We start from the raw sequence: 21783 nt of genomic DNA, 5'->3' as shown, positions 1-21783 counted from the left end.
TAGCAATGTGCTTTAACATGCTAGCAACATGTTAAAGCTTGAAAAGTGCTTATTCATGTTAGCGGTGTGTTAAAACATCCTCTCAACATGCTAATTGATGTTAGCTGTGTGTTAAAACATGTTATTAATGCGCTAATTCATGCTAGCAACATCATAATTCTAGTTAGCAATGTGCTTAAACATGCTAGCAACATGTTAAAGCTAGAAAAGTGCTAATTCATGTTAGCTGTGTGTTAAAACATCCTCTCAACATGCTAATTCATGTTAGCTGTGTGTTAAAACATGTTATTAATGCGCTAATTCATGCTAGCTACATGTTAATTCTAGTTAGCAATGTGCTTAAACATGCTGTCTGTCTTTCTTTTTTCACTGTTCCTTCAAAACCTTAAAGCTTCTTCAGACTTGCAAAGCTTTCTAAGCCATCATCCAAGTTTGTCTTGACAATTTTTTTTTTTTTTTTTTGCAAACTGTCTCTGCCTTATTAGTTTGTTTCTTCGGTTAAACTTCAAACTTCGGACAGTCTTAAAAATAAAGGTTCCAAAAGGGTGTTTTTGCAGCGAAAAATGTATGGTTCCCCAAAGAGCCTTTCAGTGAACAGCAGTTCTGAAAAGAACCATTTTTATTGTGAAGATCATAAATCTAAAGAAACTTTTTCCACTTTAAAGAACCTTTTGTGGAATGAAAAGATGGATGTAAAAGGTTCTTCATGGAACCATCAAAGCCAATAAAGACTCTTTATTCTTAAGACTACAGAAAAACTCACAAACTGAGTGTCTTTTTCAACTCATAAATAAAAGGTTTAATAAAAGGTTTCAAAGTTTGGAGAAATAAAAATGGATACTCAAATTGGTCAGTTGCTGTGAGTAAGTGTTTTTAAAGTATTGTTTTACATGTTTTACATAACATAGCTCAGATCATTTGGTCTTTAAAAAACTGTTTCTTTATTGAATTAAAGTATTACAAACAACTTTAACATTGAATTAAAGTATTACAAACACATTTAAAATTTATATAAAGTATTACAAATTCAATTACATTCAATAAGGAGAAACAATTGTGAAATCAAAGACTTCTCACTAGTGATTTTTCTTTGCACATTCCCATGTACAAGATACAAACACAGGCACGTACACTGTAAAAAATAAAAAGTTGAGTAAACTTAAAAAAGTGAAGCAACCAGCTGCAAAGCATTTTTGAGTTTACTCAACTTCAGTGGTCGAAGTTCATCCAACTACCAGTCCAACTCAAAGAAACGAGTAAGCACAACTACAGAGGTCCTGAAGTTCAGTAAACTCAAAAAAGCTTTGCAGCTGGTTGCTTCACTTTTTTAAGTTGATTCAATTTGTAACTTTTTTAAGTTGATTCAACTTTTTTACTTTTTTAAGTTGATTCAACTTTTTCAAATATCTCACCCAGATACTTGTACAGCCTTCACATTAAGAATCCAAATGCAGGGAGTAAACCATACTGTAAATACAACACAATACAAAAGACATTGCTATCATTACAGAACTTATTTATTGACAAATATTCTGCAAAACAACACATTTTCTATTTACATTAGGTACACATATTTTAAGGTGATGAAGTTCTTTCTATTCCACTCTTCAAGATTTAAAAAAAAAAATACTATGCACAAAATCAGAGTACAAACTGGAATAAATAAATGCTCAACCTTACAATTATCCATATGGATTGCAGCTACTTGGACAATCTTTTGAAGGACTATGCAAAAAAAAAAAAAAAAAAAAAAAAAAAAATCAGCCTTGCGGAGCAATTTAGGTCAAGATAAATAAACGTTTTTTTTTCTAAACAAACTAAACAATTTTTTTCTTAACCAGTTACTACTGGTGTATTTTAATGCTTTAGAATAGTTAACATTGGGCCATAAATCAAGCCAAAGAGGAGAGTAACAACTGTGGCAAAGGTCTTGCACATTATCTGGCCCAAACTGCTCTTATAGTACTACAGAGAGGCACCTTATATTTGGGTTTGAGTGGATAATGGCAACATCATCTTCAACGATAGTTAAGGTCCTCATCTTCTCCCCTTGTGAATGTCTTCTGGCTCTGTGTCCTGCAGTAGAAAATAAATCAGCATAAAATTAGGGTCATTTTTTTATTGTATTGAATTATGTTAGACCACAGAGTGTTCCTAAAGGTCTGCTCATGTAACTTCACTTGAAAAGTAAAGGTGGTCATGTTTTTTAAGCATGTTCAAATTCAGCCATAGAGCTAAAACTGATAAACGGAAAACATTTTCCCAACTCCAAACAATGCCATATCAGCATTGATGTGATGGCCTGTGGCACTCGTCCACAGCAGAATCCACGGCCATTCTGATTTAATGCTTTTTTTAGTTTTAGTTTAGTTATTTTAGGTCACCCAAAATCGTACATGTATTAAGGCACACATTCTGTTTATCACCCAAAACTGGTCATATTGCATCAGTGAAGATTGGTTTAAATCACTAGAGTCACATGGATTACTTTCATGCTGCCTTTTCTTGTTTATATCTCCTATATTCATATTCTTTCATATTATATTAATTTTATTTACTCTGCTATTGCTACATTACTGTTTAACCTTATGATTGTGCACTGTATTGTTTTAACAGGTTAGATATCAGAGGGAAAGTCTCCGGACAGTGTTGTGAAGCAGTAATTTTCCACTGTGTTTGCTTTGGTAAAATAACAACTTGTTGAATTTGTGCTATCAGATGAAGTCAAACTGATCACTGAGAAAGTTTCAACTACAATTATTTAATAAAGTAGCCTAATTTTTACCATGACTTTGTCTGTTGATGATAAGTTTTGTATATCACACAAAACCTATCTCTTAACAGCATCTGGTAAATAGGTAAAATATATCAGGTGTGAGTGTATATGCTGATGATCTTCTTACCAGGCAAGTCTTCAGGATGTTTCCAGACTTTTCCCTCATAAACAAAGGCAGACCTTTAAGAGTTGTAGACTTTCTTTGAGGAAGCACATTGGAGTTTCTGTGTCTGAAAGACAGAAAAACAAATACGGAACAAGTTATATACAAAGTGAAGCATGGGAATTACCTTGAAAAAGAGATGGCACCATTCAGCCTTTAACCAGAGAGATATGATCACATGCAAAATAATTACTTGATGATCAAGTGAGGATCTTCATCTCCACCACTTGCTCTGTACAACTAGATGTGTATTCATTTAACTAAGAGAAAAAGGTGCTCTTCGGATGAGTTTGTGTGATCCTGTAATACTCAGCAGAGAGCAGAAACCCTGAAAAAAAAAAAAAAACATTGCTGAAACAGTAAGTAAATTCAGTTCAACTCACCTGATCTTTTAAAAAATAAAGGCCACTGTTTTAGCACATCCAAGGATCTTGTCACTGTACTGATGTTCTTTAGTCTAAAAAGGACAAATACAACAGAACAAAGATACATAATTTTATTAAACAAAACAACAACAAAAAAAAAATTCAGTTACAGTAGGTTAATTTAACATGTAGCAAAAATAATACAGAAAATGAATAATCAAATGTGAAAAAGAATCAATGCATAGTTTTCACTGTATTTACAGCGATTTTGTCTTTTGTTAATTGATTAACATTAAGGATTTAGCCTAATATTTGTTTAAGGATACACAATATTTTTATCCTATTCACTTTAAAACATACCGCACACATACTACCCATTCTATTATTTGATATGCAAAGCTAACATACATATTTTTAACATAACACATTAGTTTTGCATAGACTTGTATTATTAAATTTTTCCTCTAAATTGTATTGTATTTAATTATATTGCACTACTGTAGAATGACTGAGCCTCAACCTAAGCATGTACAAATTGTAACCGAAATTTGTATACGTGACAAATAAACTTGAAATTAAATTGAACGGACTGCGGTCACTTTAAGAGCTCATGGATCTAATACTGAAACATCTAGGTTTCACCAAATTGGTTATGTTCACTTAAGACATTGCCGACTGTGTTTACTTGAATACTTTTTTTGTTTTGTTTTTTTGTTATTGACATAATTGTATGTGTATGTCATTATTAAATCGCAATACGCCACGAAAGATAGCTGAATTCGCACTCAGATTCTGTCCGAGTCCGAGAGAAGCGGCTTTCTGTCTCTCAATCAGCGCATTTAAGTCTTTATTCACGACTTACTGAGCTTAACATTTTTAACATCTTTTAAACACCATGCACGTCCTTGTCCTTCTTTTTCAAACATGTTTCCTCACTCTAACGTTAGTCTGGGTAACGTTAGCACGTTAAGTAGCAATGTGCTAGCTACGTGGATAATCTCTAACAATAGAAACTTATCGTCACCACGAAATATATCTTTTACCAAAACACTATATTTTATCAACATATGTGTGCAATTTATAGCCTATTTTCATTCATAAAGCTTAAAGAAAACTTACCGCAATCAGATGAAATCCAGTCCCTTCGATAGCGTGGTTGGAGGAGGAAACCCCAAGTAACGTACAGCGAGACAGACTGCGCATGCGCGATGACGGGAAGTTAAACGTTCGAACTATGAAATCAAAATATTACGTTTTCTCAACTTAATTGTTTGTGTTCATTGGACAAAATAGTAGTGCACTTGCAGTTAAATAGTTTTTATAAGTAAACTCAACATTGCAGTAAAAAATTTGCCCACTCAACTTAAAATTTTAAACTGAGTGAACAATTTGCAAGTTGGATTTTTTACAGTGTAGGTACATGTGATATGTAGACGTACCGCGTGATGTTGTTGTCTGGGGTGTGAAGTTCTCCGTTAGAACAACGATGGCAGCTTTAGCATGTGCTTCGGCCCACGCTGGGGCTGATGGTGCCAGTGACAGCGGCAGACACAGCATCACAATTGTCCCACAAGACAAAAGTGCACTTGTGCCTGAGGCTGTGGGTGAGGGGCTCTTCCCTGCACTGCGTTCCTCTACCAAACACTACTAGCTAGGGCTGGGTGAAAAATATTGATTTCTCGATTTTAATTCGTTTTTAAGGACCGATATCGTTTCCTAAATCCCAAGATTTAGGAATGTTTTAGGGTATGTTTACAACGATGTAATAAAAACAGAAAAGTGTTTACTTTGCATTTTTCCTGTAGACGACAGCGTTGTCAGAACGATCCCCGTTCACAAAGTCTGTGTTCGAAATCCCTCATTCACTATTCCCCTCCACTAATATAGTTTACTTGAGGGAGTGAATGAAAATGAGTGAATTCGGACACTGCACATACTTTTGCACACACTTTTGTGTTCACAAATTCGTGTTTTTGTGATTTACACGGAGACGATAACAGTATCTTTTTCAAAAACGTGCACTTTGAAACCCATTTTCAAAAGTTTGCGTTTTCAGGCCCTCAAAACATGTTGTCCTGTAAATAAAAGTTTTCTGTTTTTAGTTGAAAATGGTGTCGTGTAAACGGACCCTCAGTCTATTAGTAAAGTTCGGATCATACTTGCTCTTTGAATCCCATTCAGCAAAATGAACGTCAAAGTCATTTCGTTGATTTCAGCAGAATATAATTAAAATGTTGGTAGCAATTTAGTTTAGGGTCCAATTCTCATTAAGAACTAGTTGCTTATTAGCATGCATATTGGCTGATAATTAGTACTTATAAAGCACATATTAATGCCTTATTCTGCATGACCATATTCTACATCCCTTAATCCACCCAACACCTAAACTTAACAACTACCTTAATAAGCAGTAATTAGGAGTTTATTAAGGCAAAAGTGATAGTAAATAGTGAGGATTGGACCCTAATCGAAAGTGTGACCATCTAGTCTGAAGAGCATAATATTCAAATGTAAGTTTATGGGATTTTTTTTCACCTGTTTTACCGTATTGAATAGAAATGATGGCTGTGAAACTATCACCTCTGAGATCATCAAGATGAGAAACGACTCAATGAAAAAGAAAGGATTCATATAATCACAATAATTTGTGTGTCTCTGTTTAAAAGCCTGAGTTGATCTTTTGTTTTGGCGTCTCACTTGAACAGCCGCCAGTTCATCTAACAAAAGCCTTTCTCAACAGGCTTGAAACACAATACACTAGTTTGAGGTGCAAATCAGATTATCCTATTGATCCTGTGTTGTTTTATTGCCTCTGTAAATTTTGTTTTTCTTCAGTAATGGTCGTTTTATACAGGCCAATGAACACCTTTGGCAGTTAATTAAGCGAAAAGTGAACAAGTCTGAGTCGTAAAGTCTTGAAGGAATGGTATTTAATCAAGTCACAATGTGCAGGATGTATCTGTAATTTTCTTTTTTCACTGTTGGACTGTCGCAGGTTTACTTGCCCTCCATGCATATCTTTCATATGTGTGTTTACACTTCATCTTATTATATTGCCTTTCTGATATATTTTTAAAGCCAGTCAATATGGCACTAAACCCCATCAATACGACAAAAAAAAAGTGTTTCTTTATTCTGTATATCTAGGTCAAATCAGACTGAGACTGTGGGTTAATTTCACTGCAGTTTCTGCGTCTTTGCACTGCATGTCGAGTGTTTTATTAGCATCATGTGTCTATCAGCACAGATAAGAGTCGAGCAGGAGCTGTTGACACATTTCATAAAGGCCTGACACACACAAAGGCCTGTCAAACACGGGGCTTCTGTAAGCAAACACACTCCACTGTCACAGTGTTTAATAAGGCTCTCTGTGTCAGCCAAACGCCACCCGTGGAGATCATCCACACTTCACATCTGGAGAAGCAGAGAGTCTGTCCAAACGCCGTCTGCTTGTGTTCAAAGTCCCCATGAAATCACATTTGAAGTTCTTTGTCTTTTAGTATGAATTTGTCAGCCTTACAGTTATGCTAGTGTGCTCCAAAACAATTATAAAATCCACATTTAGAAGATATAAGCATTGAAAACAGTTTCTCACTACCGCCAAATATGGATCTATGATTTTGATGACATCACTCTGCACTTCAGCTTCTCATCAGATTTTCTGTCCAATCAAATGCTCTCTAGAATCTGAAGCTCCGCCCCCAACTCTATAAAAAGACGCTGATGCTGCAGCTGAAATCCGTCACTTGTTCACACATTTACTATTTTCTATATTGTGAATGGCACATAGTGCACTATATAGGGGATAGGGAACGATTCAGACAGTGTAAATATGCTTTCCATTGAGGCGAATGAAGTCTGGTTTCACGTCAGTGTCACGTGAACCGCCGCAGCTCCGGTCCAGAGACACGAAACACAGAGCGGATCATATGATCGAGTCGCTCAGACCAGAAAACATATCGGACCTGTTTGATATTCTGCACAGAATGCTGCATTTTAAAGCGATATGGAGGAGATCAGGAGGGGAAACGGTTAGAGATTAGGAGGAAACTGCGGCTTTATCAAGTTCAACGGCTCTGGCGGAGCTGTATAAACTAAACGCTATTGGCTATTTTTAAAAAGGGGAGGAGCTGTTCGATATGCCCCGCCCCGTTTTCCTGTTTCAGTGGAAATTACATCAACACATTCAATTATGCTTCGCATTTCAAGGCACTTCACTGGGCCTTTAATAGTCTTATGTTCTATCACTCATGTGCATCTTCGTTTTGTGTGTGTGTGTGTGTGTGTGTGTGTGTGTGCATTTCTTGAAAAGATCATTTTTAGGAATTATATTTTTTCCTAAAAAAAAGTCATCCAACCAGAATCATTATTTTAATTGTTAAATTACACACTATTTCAAGCCCTAATCATAGCACTGCTAAGGGACAAGATGGTGAAAACTGTCAATATGGTTTTTATTTTTTAGAAAGAAAAGAAACACAAGGCAGATGGCCAATGGGAGTGCCACAGTTAGTCGGCACTTGCCCTCAGGTGAATGCAAATAGTTCTTGTTAACCCGGTTTGGCCGCCTTTACGCCTTTATCTATGTAAATGCTATTAAACTGCCAGAAAGTGAAGGCGGTGTCTTGTGTGTTCAGGATATGCCTTCAGGATTTTGTGAGACATAGTACCTACATTGTATTTTGACATACAGTTGACAAACATTGAATCTGAATCCCAAATAGGGAGTTGAGAGATGTTTTAACACCATAGCAATTGCATAGCAAGACTCTGGCTACCACCTAAAACACCCAAGCAACTGCATAGTAACAACCCAAAACACCCTAGCAGCTGCATAGCAACACTCTAGCAACCACCCAGGAAACTGCATAGCAACACTCTGGCAACCACCCAAAACACCCAAGCAGCTGCATAGCAACACTCTAGCAACCACCCAAACACCCAAGAAACTGCATAGCAACTCTCTGGCAACAACCCAAAATACCCAAGCAACTGCATAGCAACACTCTGGCAACCACTCAAGCAACTGCATAGCAACACTCTGGCAAAACCCCAAAACACACAAGCAACTGCATAGCAACACTCTGGCAACCACTCAAGCAACTGCATAGCAACACTCTGGTAAAACCCCAAAACACCCTAGCAGCTGCATGGCAACACTCTAGCAACCACCCAAAACACCCTAGCAGCTGCATACCAACACTATTGCAACCACCCTAGCAGCTGCATAGCAACACTCTGGCAACCACCCAAAACACCCAAGCAGCTGCATAGCAACACTCTGGCAACAACCCAAAATACCCAAGCAACTGCATAGCAACACTTTAGCAACCACTCAAGCAACTGCATAGCAACACTCTGGCAACCACCCAAAACACACAAGCAGCTGCATAGCAACACGCTAGCAACCACCCAAAACACCCAAGAAACTGCATAGCAACACTCTGGCAACAACCCAAAATACCCAAGCAACTGGATAGCAACACTCTGGCAAACAAACAAAACACCCTAGCAGCTGCATAGCAACACTCTGGCAACCACCCAAAACATCCTAGCAGCTGCATAGCAACACTCTGGCAACCACCCAAGCAGCTGCATAGCAACAATCTGGTAACAAAACACCCAAGCAACTGCATAGCAACACTCTGGCAACCACTCAAGCAACTGCATAGCAACACTCTGGCAAAAAAAAAAAAACACCCTAGCAGCTGCATAGCAACACTCTGGCAACCACCCAAAACACCCTAGCAGCTGCATAGCAACACTCTGGCAACCACCCAAAACATCCTAGCAGCTGCATAGCAACAATCTGGTAACAAAACACCCAAGCAACTGCATAGCAACACTCTGGCAACCACTCAAGCAACTGCATAGCAACACTCTGGCAACCACCCAAAACATCCTAGCAGCTGCATAGCAACACTCTGGCAACCACCCTAGCAGCTGCATAGCAACACTCTGGCAACCGAGGGAAAGGGAAAGCCTAAATGTTGGCAATTTCTTCAGGATGGTGTGGAGGTCAAGCAAGTTTGCATGTGAGATGATAGAATGACAGAAATGAGTCTGGCTCTAATGCGATACTGAAGACTGCAGAGATGGGTTTGCAGACTAGAGTACATTAAAGAGCTGCTTTAATTCAATAACCCTCCACTTCCAGATACCATGTCACGGCTCGTTTTGATGAAGTACAGCAACAAGCGTATCCATGCTTGCACGAGAACAAGAGGATAGCACAGCGAATTATCTGGTGAACAAACCATCCTGGTCATTAATGGAGTGTTTTATTAGCTTAAAGCCACCTGGAATGGAGTGGAGGGCCTGTGAATTGGCTGGGCAGAAATGCAGTGTGTGTGCGGCGTGAAGCGAGGCATTTGCGCCTACTTTCCAATGGTCTGATTCATTTTCTGCATGAAAGGCTTTCAGTGAGCTGACTACAGCAGCCGCTAGCCTGCTCAGATTTATGGGCTATTAAAACAGCAGGGTATCTGACCACTACACCAGCAGCACACACACATATGAACACCATCCACTCCCAGACTGCATGGACACACCCTTACACACCATCGTCCATCCACTGATCAACCCCGGCTCACTTCATCTCTCCATCCTTTCCTTTCACTTTCAGTTCCAAGATTTAAAAATTGTATTCGTCATGAATAATGTTGGCTCCTTGATGAATTCTCTTGTAAGTCGCTTCGGATAAAAGCATCTGCTAAGTGCATACATGTAAATGTAAGTAATAATAATAAAATTAATAGTAAACAATAAGCGTTTTGGACGCCTGAAAAATGAAAACGTTTGAAAACGGGTTTCAAAGTGCACGTTTCTGAAAACGATTCCGTCATCGTCACTGTGTAAACTACAAAAACACGAATTTGTGTAAACAGTGACTTCATGCATACTGGCCTGGCATGAATAATACAGTGTTTTTAGTCGTTTTTCGCGGATCCGTGTGAACTGGGATCGTTTTGACAATGGTGTCGTCTGTACGCAAAAAAATGCAGAGGAAAAGCTTTTCAGTTTTTACATCGTTGTCGTGTAAATGTACCCTGAATCAACACCAGTGTTTGGAATAACGCCGTTTAAAAGAACGGCGTTAGGTAACGACGTTATTTTTCCAGTAACGGGGTAATCTAACTAATTACTTTTCACGTCGTTACAACGCCGTTAACATTACTGGGCGTTAAATGCGGTGCGTTACTATGCATTGATTGAATAAACTGTGTAATCCGAACGCACCACTGGCTCGCACACGCACAGCTAGTGAGGAGGTGGGTTAATAACGAGGTAAGCGATTATGATTGGCTAAGGCCATGTCATGTGTTTCATGGTAGCCAATCAGAGCCAGTGTTTTTACACACATGCCAGCACACGCGCCACACACACACAACAGAGATTCAATGAAGCAGCAGAGATGGCGAGTCAGGAGCAATCCGATGAAAAGGTGGCATTTTCAAGGTGGAGATATAAGCACTACTTCAAATTCATTGAGGTCAAAGGTTTGGAATGCTGGAATGTGTCGGTGTGGATGTGGGTGTGTGTGTGTGAGAGAGAGAGAGAGAGAGAGAGAGAGAGAGAGGGGCGCGGGCGCGATCGAAAAGTGTTTACATTTGTGTGCGTGTGTGTGTGTGAGGCGCGGACGCGATCGAACAGTGGAAACATAAAAGCATACTCCGTAATTTTGTTTATACAGGACATTCAAACTGCAAAGTGTTTAAGTTACTGCTAATTAAAATTTTAAGGAAAACAAATAGCCTTTATTAATCTGAAATGTAGCAAATTAATTTTCAATTCATTTAGGTACAATTACCGAACATATCTCAAGGTCTTTTTTGTCTTTTTATTAATTGAATTAATAAACTAATTATATACAACTATTGTCAGTGCACTAAAAATAAACTGGTCCTATGCCTTTACTTTATTAATAAAACTTTTAATAAAAAGTTGAGAGAGGCTGATTTAATTTGCTAGAGTTAAATGCACTTTATATGGTGTAACTGTTTACTTTTCTTACAAAGATAATGCTTGAAGTGCAGGATAAACCTCTTGCTGTCTGTCGACGTGCAATAAATATTGAAAGTTATGTACAAACGTATGTTCTACTCATTTTAACTTGTTTTTAACAAATTCTTTGACATATAGCAACTTTTTTTTTTTTTTTTTAGAGTAACGCAAATAGTTACTTTCCCTGGTAACGAGTTACTTTTATTATAGAGTAATTCAGTTACTAACTCAGTTACTTTTTGGAACAAGTAGTGAGTAACTATAACTAATTACTTTTTTAAAGTAACGTTCCCAACACTGATCAACACACAACCTATTTTACTTAAATGATTTGGTGTATTTCTGGATGAAATTGAAAATTTTATGAAAAAATAGGAAAGGTGGGACTCTATTTTTGAAAAATTGTGAAAGACATGAAAAATCTGTGATGTCTGACATAAAGGAAAGACATGAGATTCAGAGCAAGTTATTCAGTTTTCATAAATAATTATATATATATATATATTTTTTTTTTTTGGAATAGCATGCACTGATGAATTATGTACACTAATGAATATTTAGAAATTGTCAGTCAGTGTTGACTTTAACGTATGACCTTTTCTTAGAACAACACGCTTGTTGGTCTTGGAACAATATTCTACTCGACCAATCAAGTTTCAGGGTTAGTCTAAGCTTGTGTTCGTACTTGGCAGGTTTGGTTTGATTAAAACGAAACCTAATGCGATTGCTCTGTTAATGCGGTTCATAAGTGTGAACGCTGCCATCCGAACCCTGGTGTGCACCAAAAAAGCGGACCGAGAGCGTTGTCGACAAGTAGCGGACACTTTAGTAAAGTGCACAAGAAAACTGAGGTGCAGTTCTACTGAAATATGAACGCAACACGGACCAAAGACATCTAAACGAACCAAAAACAGGAAGTGATGTTACAAGATGCAACCCTAAAAAGGGCAGAATGCTTTAGCATACCTGTTTTTTCTCATCATATTTGCGATGTTGCCCATCACAGTTCGGTACATGATCAGAACCGTGTCAGATCTTCATTTGTGTGTGTGACGGAGGGATTCCTGCCACTGTTTTGACTTCTTCGTACATTTTATAAGCTCTTCACGAGTTCATATACAGCGAGCGCATTTAGCCCAGAACACAGCATTGTTTTGGATGTTCGACAAGTTCCGTCGCAAAATATTCATCACAAAAGCCATAAAAGTTTTGTGTCTTTATTATTATTATTTATTATCGAACTACAAGTGTGAACACACCTTATACGAGCTTATCAACCAATGATTTGCTTCTGATTCTAAGTGTATAGGGTAAGTGAAAACGTTAAGGATGTTGCATAGAAATGTTATTCAAGGACCATGGAACCATGACCATTGTGGTGGAACATGTCCTACATGGCAAATGCAGCTCAAACACCCACCCCAATGGCAAACATGTGGCTCCTTAACACACTCTTTGTCCTCAGAAGCATCTATTTACATGATTGCTCAAAAGCTTCCTTTGGAGAATCAGGCCAAAACATGTCGTAACTCAATTGCTCCGAGCCGGTCTCTTTCAATTCTTTTAGTTCCTCAATCTGATTAGATTGGACCAGCACAGAGTAAGTCTTTTTAAAGGCTGATCTCCAATCAGCTCTATTGGCAAGTTGATTGTTATATCTTGTCTCCCAACCATACTGCAACTTCATTATCTCTGGGAATTATGGGAGGGCTTGTGAAAGAACAGGGAATCTCACAAAGTGCCCCTTAGCTCTCTGAATAGCTCTGATCAAGAACATAATGCTACAGTAAGGACTGAAAGGACAACATGAACGTCCTCTGACACTTGATATCATGTTCACAATAATCCTTCTCAGCGACTTTGATTTTGCTTAGTAGGGTGAGTTCCTGGATCAATCCTTTTTTAAAGCAAATATGAAATAATTTTTCCAAAAATTAAAAAAAATTTATTTCTACAGTCAGTTCTGATCATCAAGGCCCTGTTTCACAGACATCTTATTTGGATTTGCATTGAAAAAAAGGTGTGAAGCAGTGAAGTTAACTGATGCTAAAACCATTGGAAACCAATTGCATTTCTTGAAATAAAATAAACAGTAACTGAAATATTATATAAAAAACGTCAAACTTATTTTATTTCAGCTAGTTGCCATAGCAACATTTATCATTTTCATTTCGTTTAACTTGATGTTCCATCTCTATGACTGATAGATCTGTGAAATCCCTAGAAATACAGGAAAAAAGAAGCTAAGATTTTTTGTGAAAGCCCAATCCGGAACACTAAGCCTAAACCAAACACTACAATCTGATTGGCTGACAGGTATGTTGTTCCAGGACCAACAAGGATGTCCAGGAACGTGTCCTATAAAACCAAAGGTCTTTTATTTTCAGCATGTAAGCGAAGCTTTGAAAAACAATAACTCATCTGCAACACATCAAAGAATCGATGGTTGAATGTGCACTTGCAGTTTACCACAAATTACGCATTTAATTTACAAGTGACAATGTGTTGTTGACATTGTCTAGACACACATATTGAATCACATGTGCAGTCCTGTCACGCAAGACTGTGAGAGAAAATGGTTTTGTGTTTAGTCGATTAACAGTAATGCAAATAATAAAACATTGTACAGAGTCAAAGGCGGCGTGTTTGATATCCCTGTGGTTCGGGATACCAGCGGCCAACATTAAATGCAACAACAGAAAGGGGTTCGTTTCCATTGCAAAAGACTCAAGAAATCCTGTTCGTCCAGTTAAACGACTAGATAAGTGTCGTATTTCATAAGAACAGACTGTTACAATGACCTGAATCCCTCTTGGTATAAATCCCCCTGGTATTATCACTTAACTATGGGTTTCACAGTACGTAAGTACTAGGCTAGTGGTGCTTGAAACCTCCTTATCGTCAATCATCCAATCAACAATACAGTGGTTTTCTTTGCCCGTAGCTCAAATAGAGGAAATCCAGGCGTCTTGCCTCCATTTCAGGCGATGCTAGTGTTCTCGCTGCATGCCGTGAGTGAGAAGTCTTGTGCGACTGCCTTTGCAACCATGTGTGAGAACAGCACTTTGGTGAGACGGAGCAGATGCACACAAGCAACGAGGTCATACAGTTGTGACTGTCTCCTCCAGCCCTGTTGCTTAATCCTCTTGTACTCGTTTACAGGTCACAGGCAGTCTGTGCAATAATTTCCCCTGTTTACCCTTGAAAACACTTGCCAGTTTTATAAAGTCATTTACTGTTGATTAAACAAGCACTTTAGGCGTTAACAGCGCTTTTAACCTTTCACACTGGGCTTTTTACACTGCGCTTCACCTTGGGTTATTGTCCTGTTAAACCCGGGGCTAAGCTTGAGTAAAGCAACATTTCACACTTGTAATGTGCACCGGCGAATTGCGACTCTAAAGAAATGTTATTTTTAAGAACAGACAAACAATCATAAACTTAAAGTCACTATGCATTCAAAATGGACAATTCTTATTTTTTATGCAATATTGCAGTATTTATTATAAATGATTTATCCGTGCACGTCATTATTTTTTTAAATTCATGTGCCTCGTAATCTTGGATCAAAATAACTTCCCCTCCCTCTTGAGCGACATCTCTTCTCTTCTCTGATGATGCGTTTACTGGCGTGAAGGCGGGGCAACCTGTCACTCACATGATCGACCAATAGCAAACCACAACCATCCAATCAATTCCCCAAGGACAAAATCAAGCCCTGGCCTACATTTGTTCTTGTTCGAGAAGCCATTTCATTTAAACGCTCACTGAAGTGCCTTGAAATGCGCAGCATTATTTAATGTGTCGATGTAATTTCCACTGAAACAGGAAGACAGGGCGGGACATATTGAGCAGCTCCTCCCCTTTTTTTAAATAGCCAATAGCGTTTGGTTGATATTACAGCTCCGCCAGAGCCGTTGAACTCGGTAAAACTCCAGCTTCCTCCTAATCTCTTACAGTTTCTCGTCCTGATCTCTTCCATATCGCTTTAAAATACAGCATTCTGTGCAGAATATCAAACAGGTCCGATATGTTTTCTGGTCTGAGCGACACGATCGTATGATCCGCTCTGTGTATCGTGTCTCTGGACCGGAGCTGCGGCGGTTCACGTGACACTGACGTGAAACCAGACTTCATTCGCAATGGAAAGCACCCTATCCCCTATATAGTGCACTATGTGCATATCACCATGCAGAAAATAGTAAATGTGTGAAGAGTGACCGATTTCAGCCGCAGTTTAAGCGTCTATTATAGTGTAGGGGGCGGAGCTTCAGATTCTAGAGAGCATTTGATTGGACAGAAAATCTGACGAGAAGCTGAAGTGCAGAGTGATGTCATCAAAATCATTGATCCATATTGGCGGAAGTGATAAACTGTAAGTTTTCAATGCTTATACCTTCTAAGTGCGAATTTTGTCATTTGGAGCACACTAGCTTATAGATAACAGTAAGGCTAACATATTCATACAAAAAGACAAAAAAATAAAAAATGTATTTCATGGGGACTTAAAGTCACAACACAAGAAAAGACTATCACAACCTCCGTTTCATGCCGACTTTAACAGTGCTTACCTCATTAAAAATTCACATGCCCTGTATGTCACAGACACTTTCACACGCTGTGATTATAGTTTCACCATCTGAGAGAAAATTAAAATTACCCAAAACTCAGTTTAAAACATGAAAGAAGATAATGCAGGGTTACTTTAACACATACTGTGTTTACAAAATGCACTCTTAAAAAAGTTTCCAAAAGGGTGTTTTTGCAGTGATGCCATGGAAGAACAATGTTGGTTCCCCAAAGAATCTTTCAGTCAACAGCAGTTCTTAAAATAAATAAAAAATTCTCAGTGTGAAGAATATTTTAATAATCTGAAGAACCTTTTTGCACTATAAAGGGAATGGATTTATGCAATGGAAAGATTACATATGCGTTAATTAAAGGTTCTTCATATAAACAGTGATGCCAAAAATAACCTTTATTTTTATTTAAGAGTGTGTGAAAAGCCCAAATTATTTTATATCAAACTCAGTACTAAGTTTGTAAAATATTTTGCCTTCACTACAAATGAAATGGAAAAGATCAGAAAACAATCAGCCGTTGAGATTAAACAGAGAATTTGAGGAGAATTCGTATTAAGGAAGGGGGGGTGAAAACACATTAAATAGAGTGGAATGGCGCGCGCCAAGAAGCTTCACCACTAGCGCTCGCGCGCGCTGCTGCAGTTGCCAGGGGATCGCGAAGGGGAGGGGTTATGATTGGCTGAAGTGGGTCTGTTGCCTTGGCAACGAGAAAGGGGTTTGGTAGCGTTGCTGTGCGGCGTGATCTGTGCGCAGCGCGGATGGAGGAAACAGTTTGAGGCTGAAACACTCCGACTACTGACGCGCTTCAGCGGAAAACGGGTCCGCGCGCTTGCATGTGAGTAACCAAACCCAGTTCGGAGCTTTCTGTGGTACCGATGGAGTTTATATGTGTGTGACTAGCGCAGAAAGTTAACATTCTACCAGCAAGTTCACGTGAAAAAGCATGGGCGGTTATCAGGCAGAGCTCCGGTTCCTGTATTGTTTCTCAAGTGCTCTTGTTTGTTGTCGTTCACATGTCGAATTTCACGGCGTTCTAAAACGGAATCATTTAAACGCGCGAACATTCCATCGCTTCTGCCATGTGCTCGAATCCAGCAAACAACTTCTTTTGTGATCGAGGACACTTGCTCAAGTGTTCTCACGCACTTCTGAGTGGAATACCGATATGTGCAATTATTCTGAGCGTCAGTCTTTGTCTTTGCTTCTGAAATCGAATTCGCGCGAAACAAATCAATTTCAAAAATGTTTCTGCGTTCCATTCGTTTATGACGAGATTCTATTGTCTTTTGATATTTGTATATGTGAGTAGCTGATTAATAAGCTCAATGTGAACTTTTTTTTAAACATGTTTATTATTATTAATCAGTGTATGTCATACTAAAAGACCATAATATGTGATATATTTGGTTCTAAAATGATTCTAGTTCACATCATAATGTTACATTTATATTTATTTGAATTAATAAGGGAAAGTGTATGTTTTAGATGCTGTAACCAGTCACCATTTAGTTTATTTTTAACTTGTTTAATCAACTTATTGCGGTTCACTTAAATTGTGCTCTGGTGAGACACTTTTCTAAACCCCATGTTGTTTTTAAACCCCCAATTAATAGTTAAAAAAAATGCATAAAACTTACGGAAAATGTTTAAAAATAGTTTTGGATGGAGCATATCACCATATACCCACATTTCTGACTGATTTGCCATCATGTAAATATTTTTAATTGGAATAAAGTGATTTTATTTATGTGGTTTTCATTGGTTTACATAAAGATGTTAGTAACACAACAGCAAGACTTCTAGGGTGCTTTATTAGTGATGGATGGATTAAGATTATCACCATTGGGCAATAATTGTGATCTAATAACTGGTTTTGCTGCGTGTCTTGTTGATGAATTGTGCACGTTTTCTATCGTCAAATATTGTTTTGTGAATTAGATGAGTCAATAAGTGTTCATTTAAATCAGCAGTGGCCTTCCTCCTTATTAGATATTGCAATTGGCATTAGTTATAAAAAAAAAAAAAACGTATTGTTTGACGAACACTGTTGTTTTAGTCTAAATGAAACTATAACGTGTTACAAACGTTGTACTGGAAGTCACTGTCACGGGTTATCTGAGTCATAACACCTACACTCAGTGTCAGGGATGTTTTTTAACAGGAAACATTTGAGTTAGGCCTAACTTTACTCGGTAAATAACTTAGTTCCTCTCAGGTCTCGGTAGAAACATCGAGCCGGTCTTGCAGGGTTTTGAAAAGAAGCCAGTGCGTTGCCATATGAGCTCCATTCACTGGAAGCTTGACCTCATTGACATGATGCAATCTGTTCACCGGATAATCGCTTTCAGATCAAGTCTGCTCATTGATTGAATATCCTTTGCTACTTTTCCCCAAGGCTCAAGTCACAACAACTTATTACACCAATGATCACATCTCCAATTCATAGCCCGTCTTCCTCACATCATTCTAAAGTGATTCTGAATCCCTTAAATGCTGAAGCTTATAGAGGTCTTGGCATGGCATTACTTCACGAGAAAGTTAACAGCTGTGGGAATTCTCTTCTAATCTTATCAAGATGTTTTTATGACGCTGTGGTCGCATGCATTGTGTAGAGGTTAATGTCTGAGACACCAGTAATTGCAGCTGGAAAAGTACGAAACCCCAAAATATTGAGATTTACCACAAATTAAATTCCTTTAAACGGGACTTTGGTGAACAATAATGTGTAGATGGGATTGGTTGTGTATGTGTATTGGTTTCTCATTGAACGGCATTATTATAGCCTAATGCTCAGCCCTAATTAAGAAGTGGTACCTCATTAATGTACAAATAGGTTAAATGAGTTAAAAACACACTTTTTAATTGTGTGGTTGATGGGGGTTGTGGGTTGGTAAGTTCTCCAATTTCAACAGATGTTGTTTGTTAACCGCAAGACCCAAGATAAACAGCACACAAAGACGACAAGATAAAAGAAACAACTGCTCAACCTGTTGTTTAACTGCCAGCTGAACGGACTCCCAGTAGAAGTGAGTCTTTGGAAAGTTAAAAGGTTATAGTCTTCCACAAAGAATTTTTAATTGTGTAGTTCTTTAGGAAAACGAGTATAGCGCTTTAAAGAGCCCAGAAGCCCAATGCGCTGATCTGAAGAGCCTCTAATGAAACATCAAGAAGTCGTTTACTCTCCAAAGAGCCGTGAAACTCAAATCAAGAACCGTATGGAGAAAGTGCACAAAAAAAAAAACATCTTTATTTTAAGAGTGTAAGTGTTTTTGGTCATATTAGCCATTATTAAATCAAAATGGACACTTTTTTTTTACTTTCTTAAAACAAGTTTTTTTTTTTGGTCTTATTGAAAAACATTCCAAGTGCACATCATAAAATGTATTAAAATATATCAATTTGCATTATAAAGCCTCTGAAACGACCTCTGACATCATCAAACCTTTTAATTTTTGACCCCCCTCCCCTCCAACCACCTGTCATAGAGATTAAACACCATCCAATCAATTCTTTATGCATAATTTTTTTTTTTCTGCATTCAATAACATATTATGTTAACAGTCATATTATGGAAGTACATTTTTTTATATATATATATAGTTTCATGTTCATGAAAGGTGAATGTTTGTATCAAACGAAAGTGTGATAGTGTTCATTCAATGCATTCTTCTATCTTCTACGATTGTTTTGATTGTAAATACCTCTGCAGAAATGTAGAGATAAGATCATATGTAAGATGATCTGGCGGTAGAAGTCCGCCCTCGGGTTGATCTATGAATTCAGGGATTTTTTTTTTTTTTTCACGTTACTGTCCCAGCGAGAGCCTCTTACTCCGAGTGAATGGTGAATGAAACCCCTCACTGGTGTGTTTTAATGGCCTACTCAAGTTAGTTCTGCTTTCGTTTCTTTGTCGCCTACATGACTAAGGCAAAACACTTTTTGAGATGCATTGGAAGCTTTCGGGAATGCCTGTAGAGAACGGAAGTGTTCACTGATGAGGATGTGAATAGGCTTGAATGGATATTTCTCCGGATGGGTGTTGCAGACATTATGGGATGTCCTGTCTTTAGAAGTGGAACTAAACACACAAGGGAAACTCTGGGTCTGTCATGTTCCACAACAAGCAAAATATGTCATGCATGTTGAGAACTAACTCTGAAACAATGGCGAATATGCCGGAAGATGATTGAAAACTAGAATTTGTGGTTGCATGTTTAGTCAGTGACGAAGAAAAGCTTAAGTGTGGCTCACTTGCTCGGCTTTAGAAGTGATGGACGTTGAATCATTGATGTGCGTTTATTGAGCTTATTCAATTTTCCTAGTTTAAATTAGATCTCGTTGACCTTGAGACCTTGCGTGTGCGCACGTGTCCCGACTAGGGTTGGGAGTCTAATTAAAAACCAGTTCTTAAAGTGAAGCTGGAATTTTAAACTGAGCATTTCTATGATTCACTTCATCAGAAGCATTCAAAGAAATCACAATCAGAGTCATTATATTGCGTGTGTAATTCTCATCACTAGTCACGCCTCATCCACCCAGTTTCTGGAATCGGTCACCGGCCGCGTTGACGCTCATGTCTGTTGATAGTATCTGGCCTTTGTTTGCAGGTGACTGTGTAACGCCTGCAGCTGCTCGTCACTTATCAGCTAGACGTCTCCTCCTCCTCGTCCTCCGCCTCCCTATTATCCGTTTTCTTCTTTCCACCCGACCAGGAGGAGGGAAATACCCCAAGATCTCCAAAGGCCGCAGTTGTCTTGGTTACATGTGGCACTAATCCAATAGGTGGATGCTCCAAAAACTGGGTTGCAAATGTAAAAATAGTGCTTTCCTCTTGAGCTCAACCTTCCTTGAGCTCCATCAGAAAGGCAGTTTCTTATACTTTGAAGTTTGGAAATATTAATCATGATGTGGTTTTAGTCAGAATGCATTGGTCACTTTGGCCAGTTCCATATTTCTTTCACTCTTTTGTCACTTCCCGACAAAGACGGGAAGCTTTTTAACAGTAAATGAACAGCAAATTATATGTGCTGCTGACACCTCATATGTATCATGCATTTCATACGGCTGTCAATCATAAAAAAAAAATATCTGAGCGAATTTCATATGCCGATTATTTATTCAGATTAATTGCGTGTCAATATTAGCTTAGAAAATGTTGTGATTGCATTGTGGCGTTTGAGTAAATCGTTAAAATAGACAAAAAGTCCACACACAATCCATTTTACCATTGAGATTTGTTAAAAGTCATTCACACCAAATGCGTTTTTGCATTCTGGCTGCAATATTTGTTGCTTTTCTACATGCATACCATTTTTATTCATTATTTAGCACATTTTTAAGTCACTAATCGCACTTAAATGAATGTTACATTTACAGTTCCTCATTTATTAGTGCAGCCACAAGAATGATGGGAAATGTAGTTTGGTCACACACACTTGAAGAATGGATTTTCAGGCAATAAAATGCATGCAAGTTTATACAGTAAATATTCACCTCAATTGACGCACTTATTACTCAGAAAGTCTGGGCTTAATGAGTTTTTCCGCTGATAATTATGACATTCATTGAGATGAGATGCTCTCATCTCATAAATTCAATAATTCCGACATGACTTGATGGCAGCGTAAGTGCGTTTGATAGATTAACTAGCAGGTTTAGGACGAGTCATCCATGGCTCATTAAATTCCTAAGGCTGTTTATCTGGGATGAGAGACGCTTTGGTAGTCCCGCATCCGTCAGTTGGTTTGCAAACGGCGTTGTTTGCGAAGAATCCCACGTGGCGGGCCCTCGTCGCGCTTTTCCCTCCCCCTTCGATCTCCGCGTCTGTCGAGTCTCCGCGCGGGGGATTTGATACATGCTGCCATTAGTGGCCGTTCTCCCATTGAAAGCGAT

General features: G+C 38.3%; 1 protein-coding gene and 1 long non-coding RNA gene across 6 annotated transcripts in view; one reads left to right on the top strand and one right to left on the bottom strand.

Annotated features, from left to right (window-relative positions):
* Positions 1-21783, top strand: part of foxn2a (forkhead box N2a) — a 62525-nt gene that overhangs the window by 16146 nt on the left and 24596 nt on the right. The window contains exon 1 of one of the 4 annotated variants that reach the window (XM_084391672.1): positions 16601-16726. The exons of the other annotated variants lie outside the window; for them this stretch is intronic. The gene's annotated coding sequence lies outside the window, so the exon portion shown is untranslated. Of the gene's footprint in view, positions 1-16600; positions 16727-21783 lie in introns of those variants that run through there. 4 annotated transcript variants of the gene reach the window in all.
* LOC311280175 lies at positions 1145-4670 on the bottom strand. 2 transcript variants are annotated; one of them, XR_014625647.1, is made up of 4 exons: positions 4424-4670; positions 3323-3396; positions 2904-3006; positions 1145-2076 (listed from the first exon to the last, which is right to left on the bottom strand). It is a non-coding gene; the product is annotated as an uncharacterized lncRNA (long non-coding RNA). The 2 variants fall into 2 exon arrangements; XR_014625648.1 differs by lacking the exons at positions 3323-3396; positions 4424-4670 and adding an exon at positions 3133-3253.

This window comes from Rutilus rutilus, assembly GCF_951802725.1.
Source record: "Rutilus rutilus genome assembly, chromosome: 20".
Taxonomy (NCBI): Eukaryota; Metazoa; Chordata; class Actinopteri; order Cypriniformes; family Leuciscidae; genus Rutilus; species Rutilus rutilus.
Note: the sequence above shows the minus strand (reverse complement) of the source record. Positions and strands in the feature narration are given on the sequence as shown.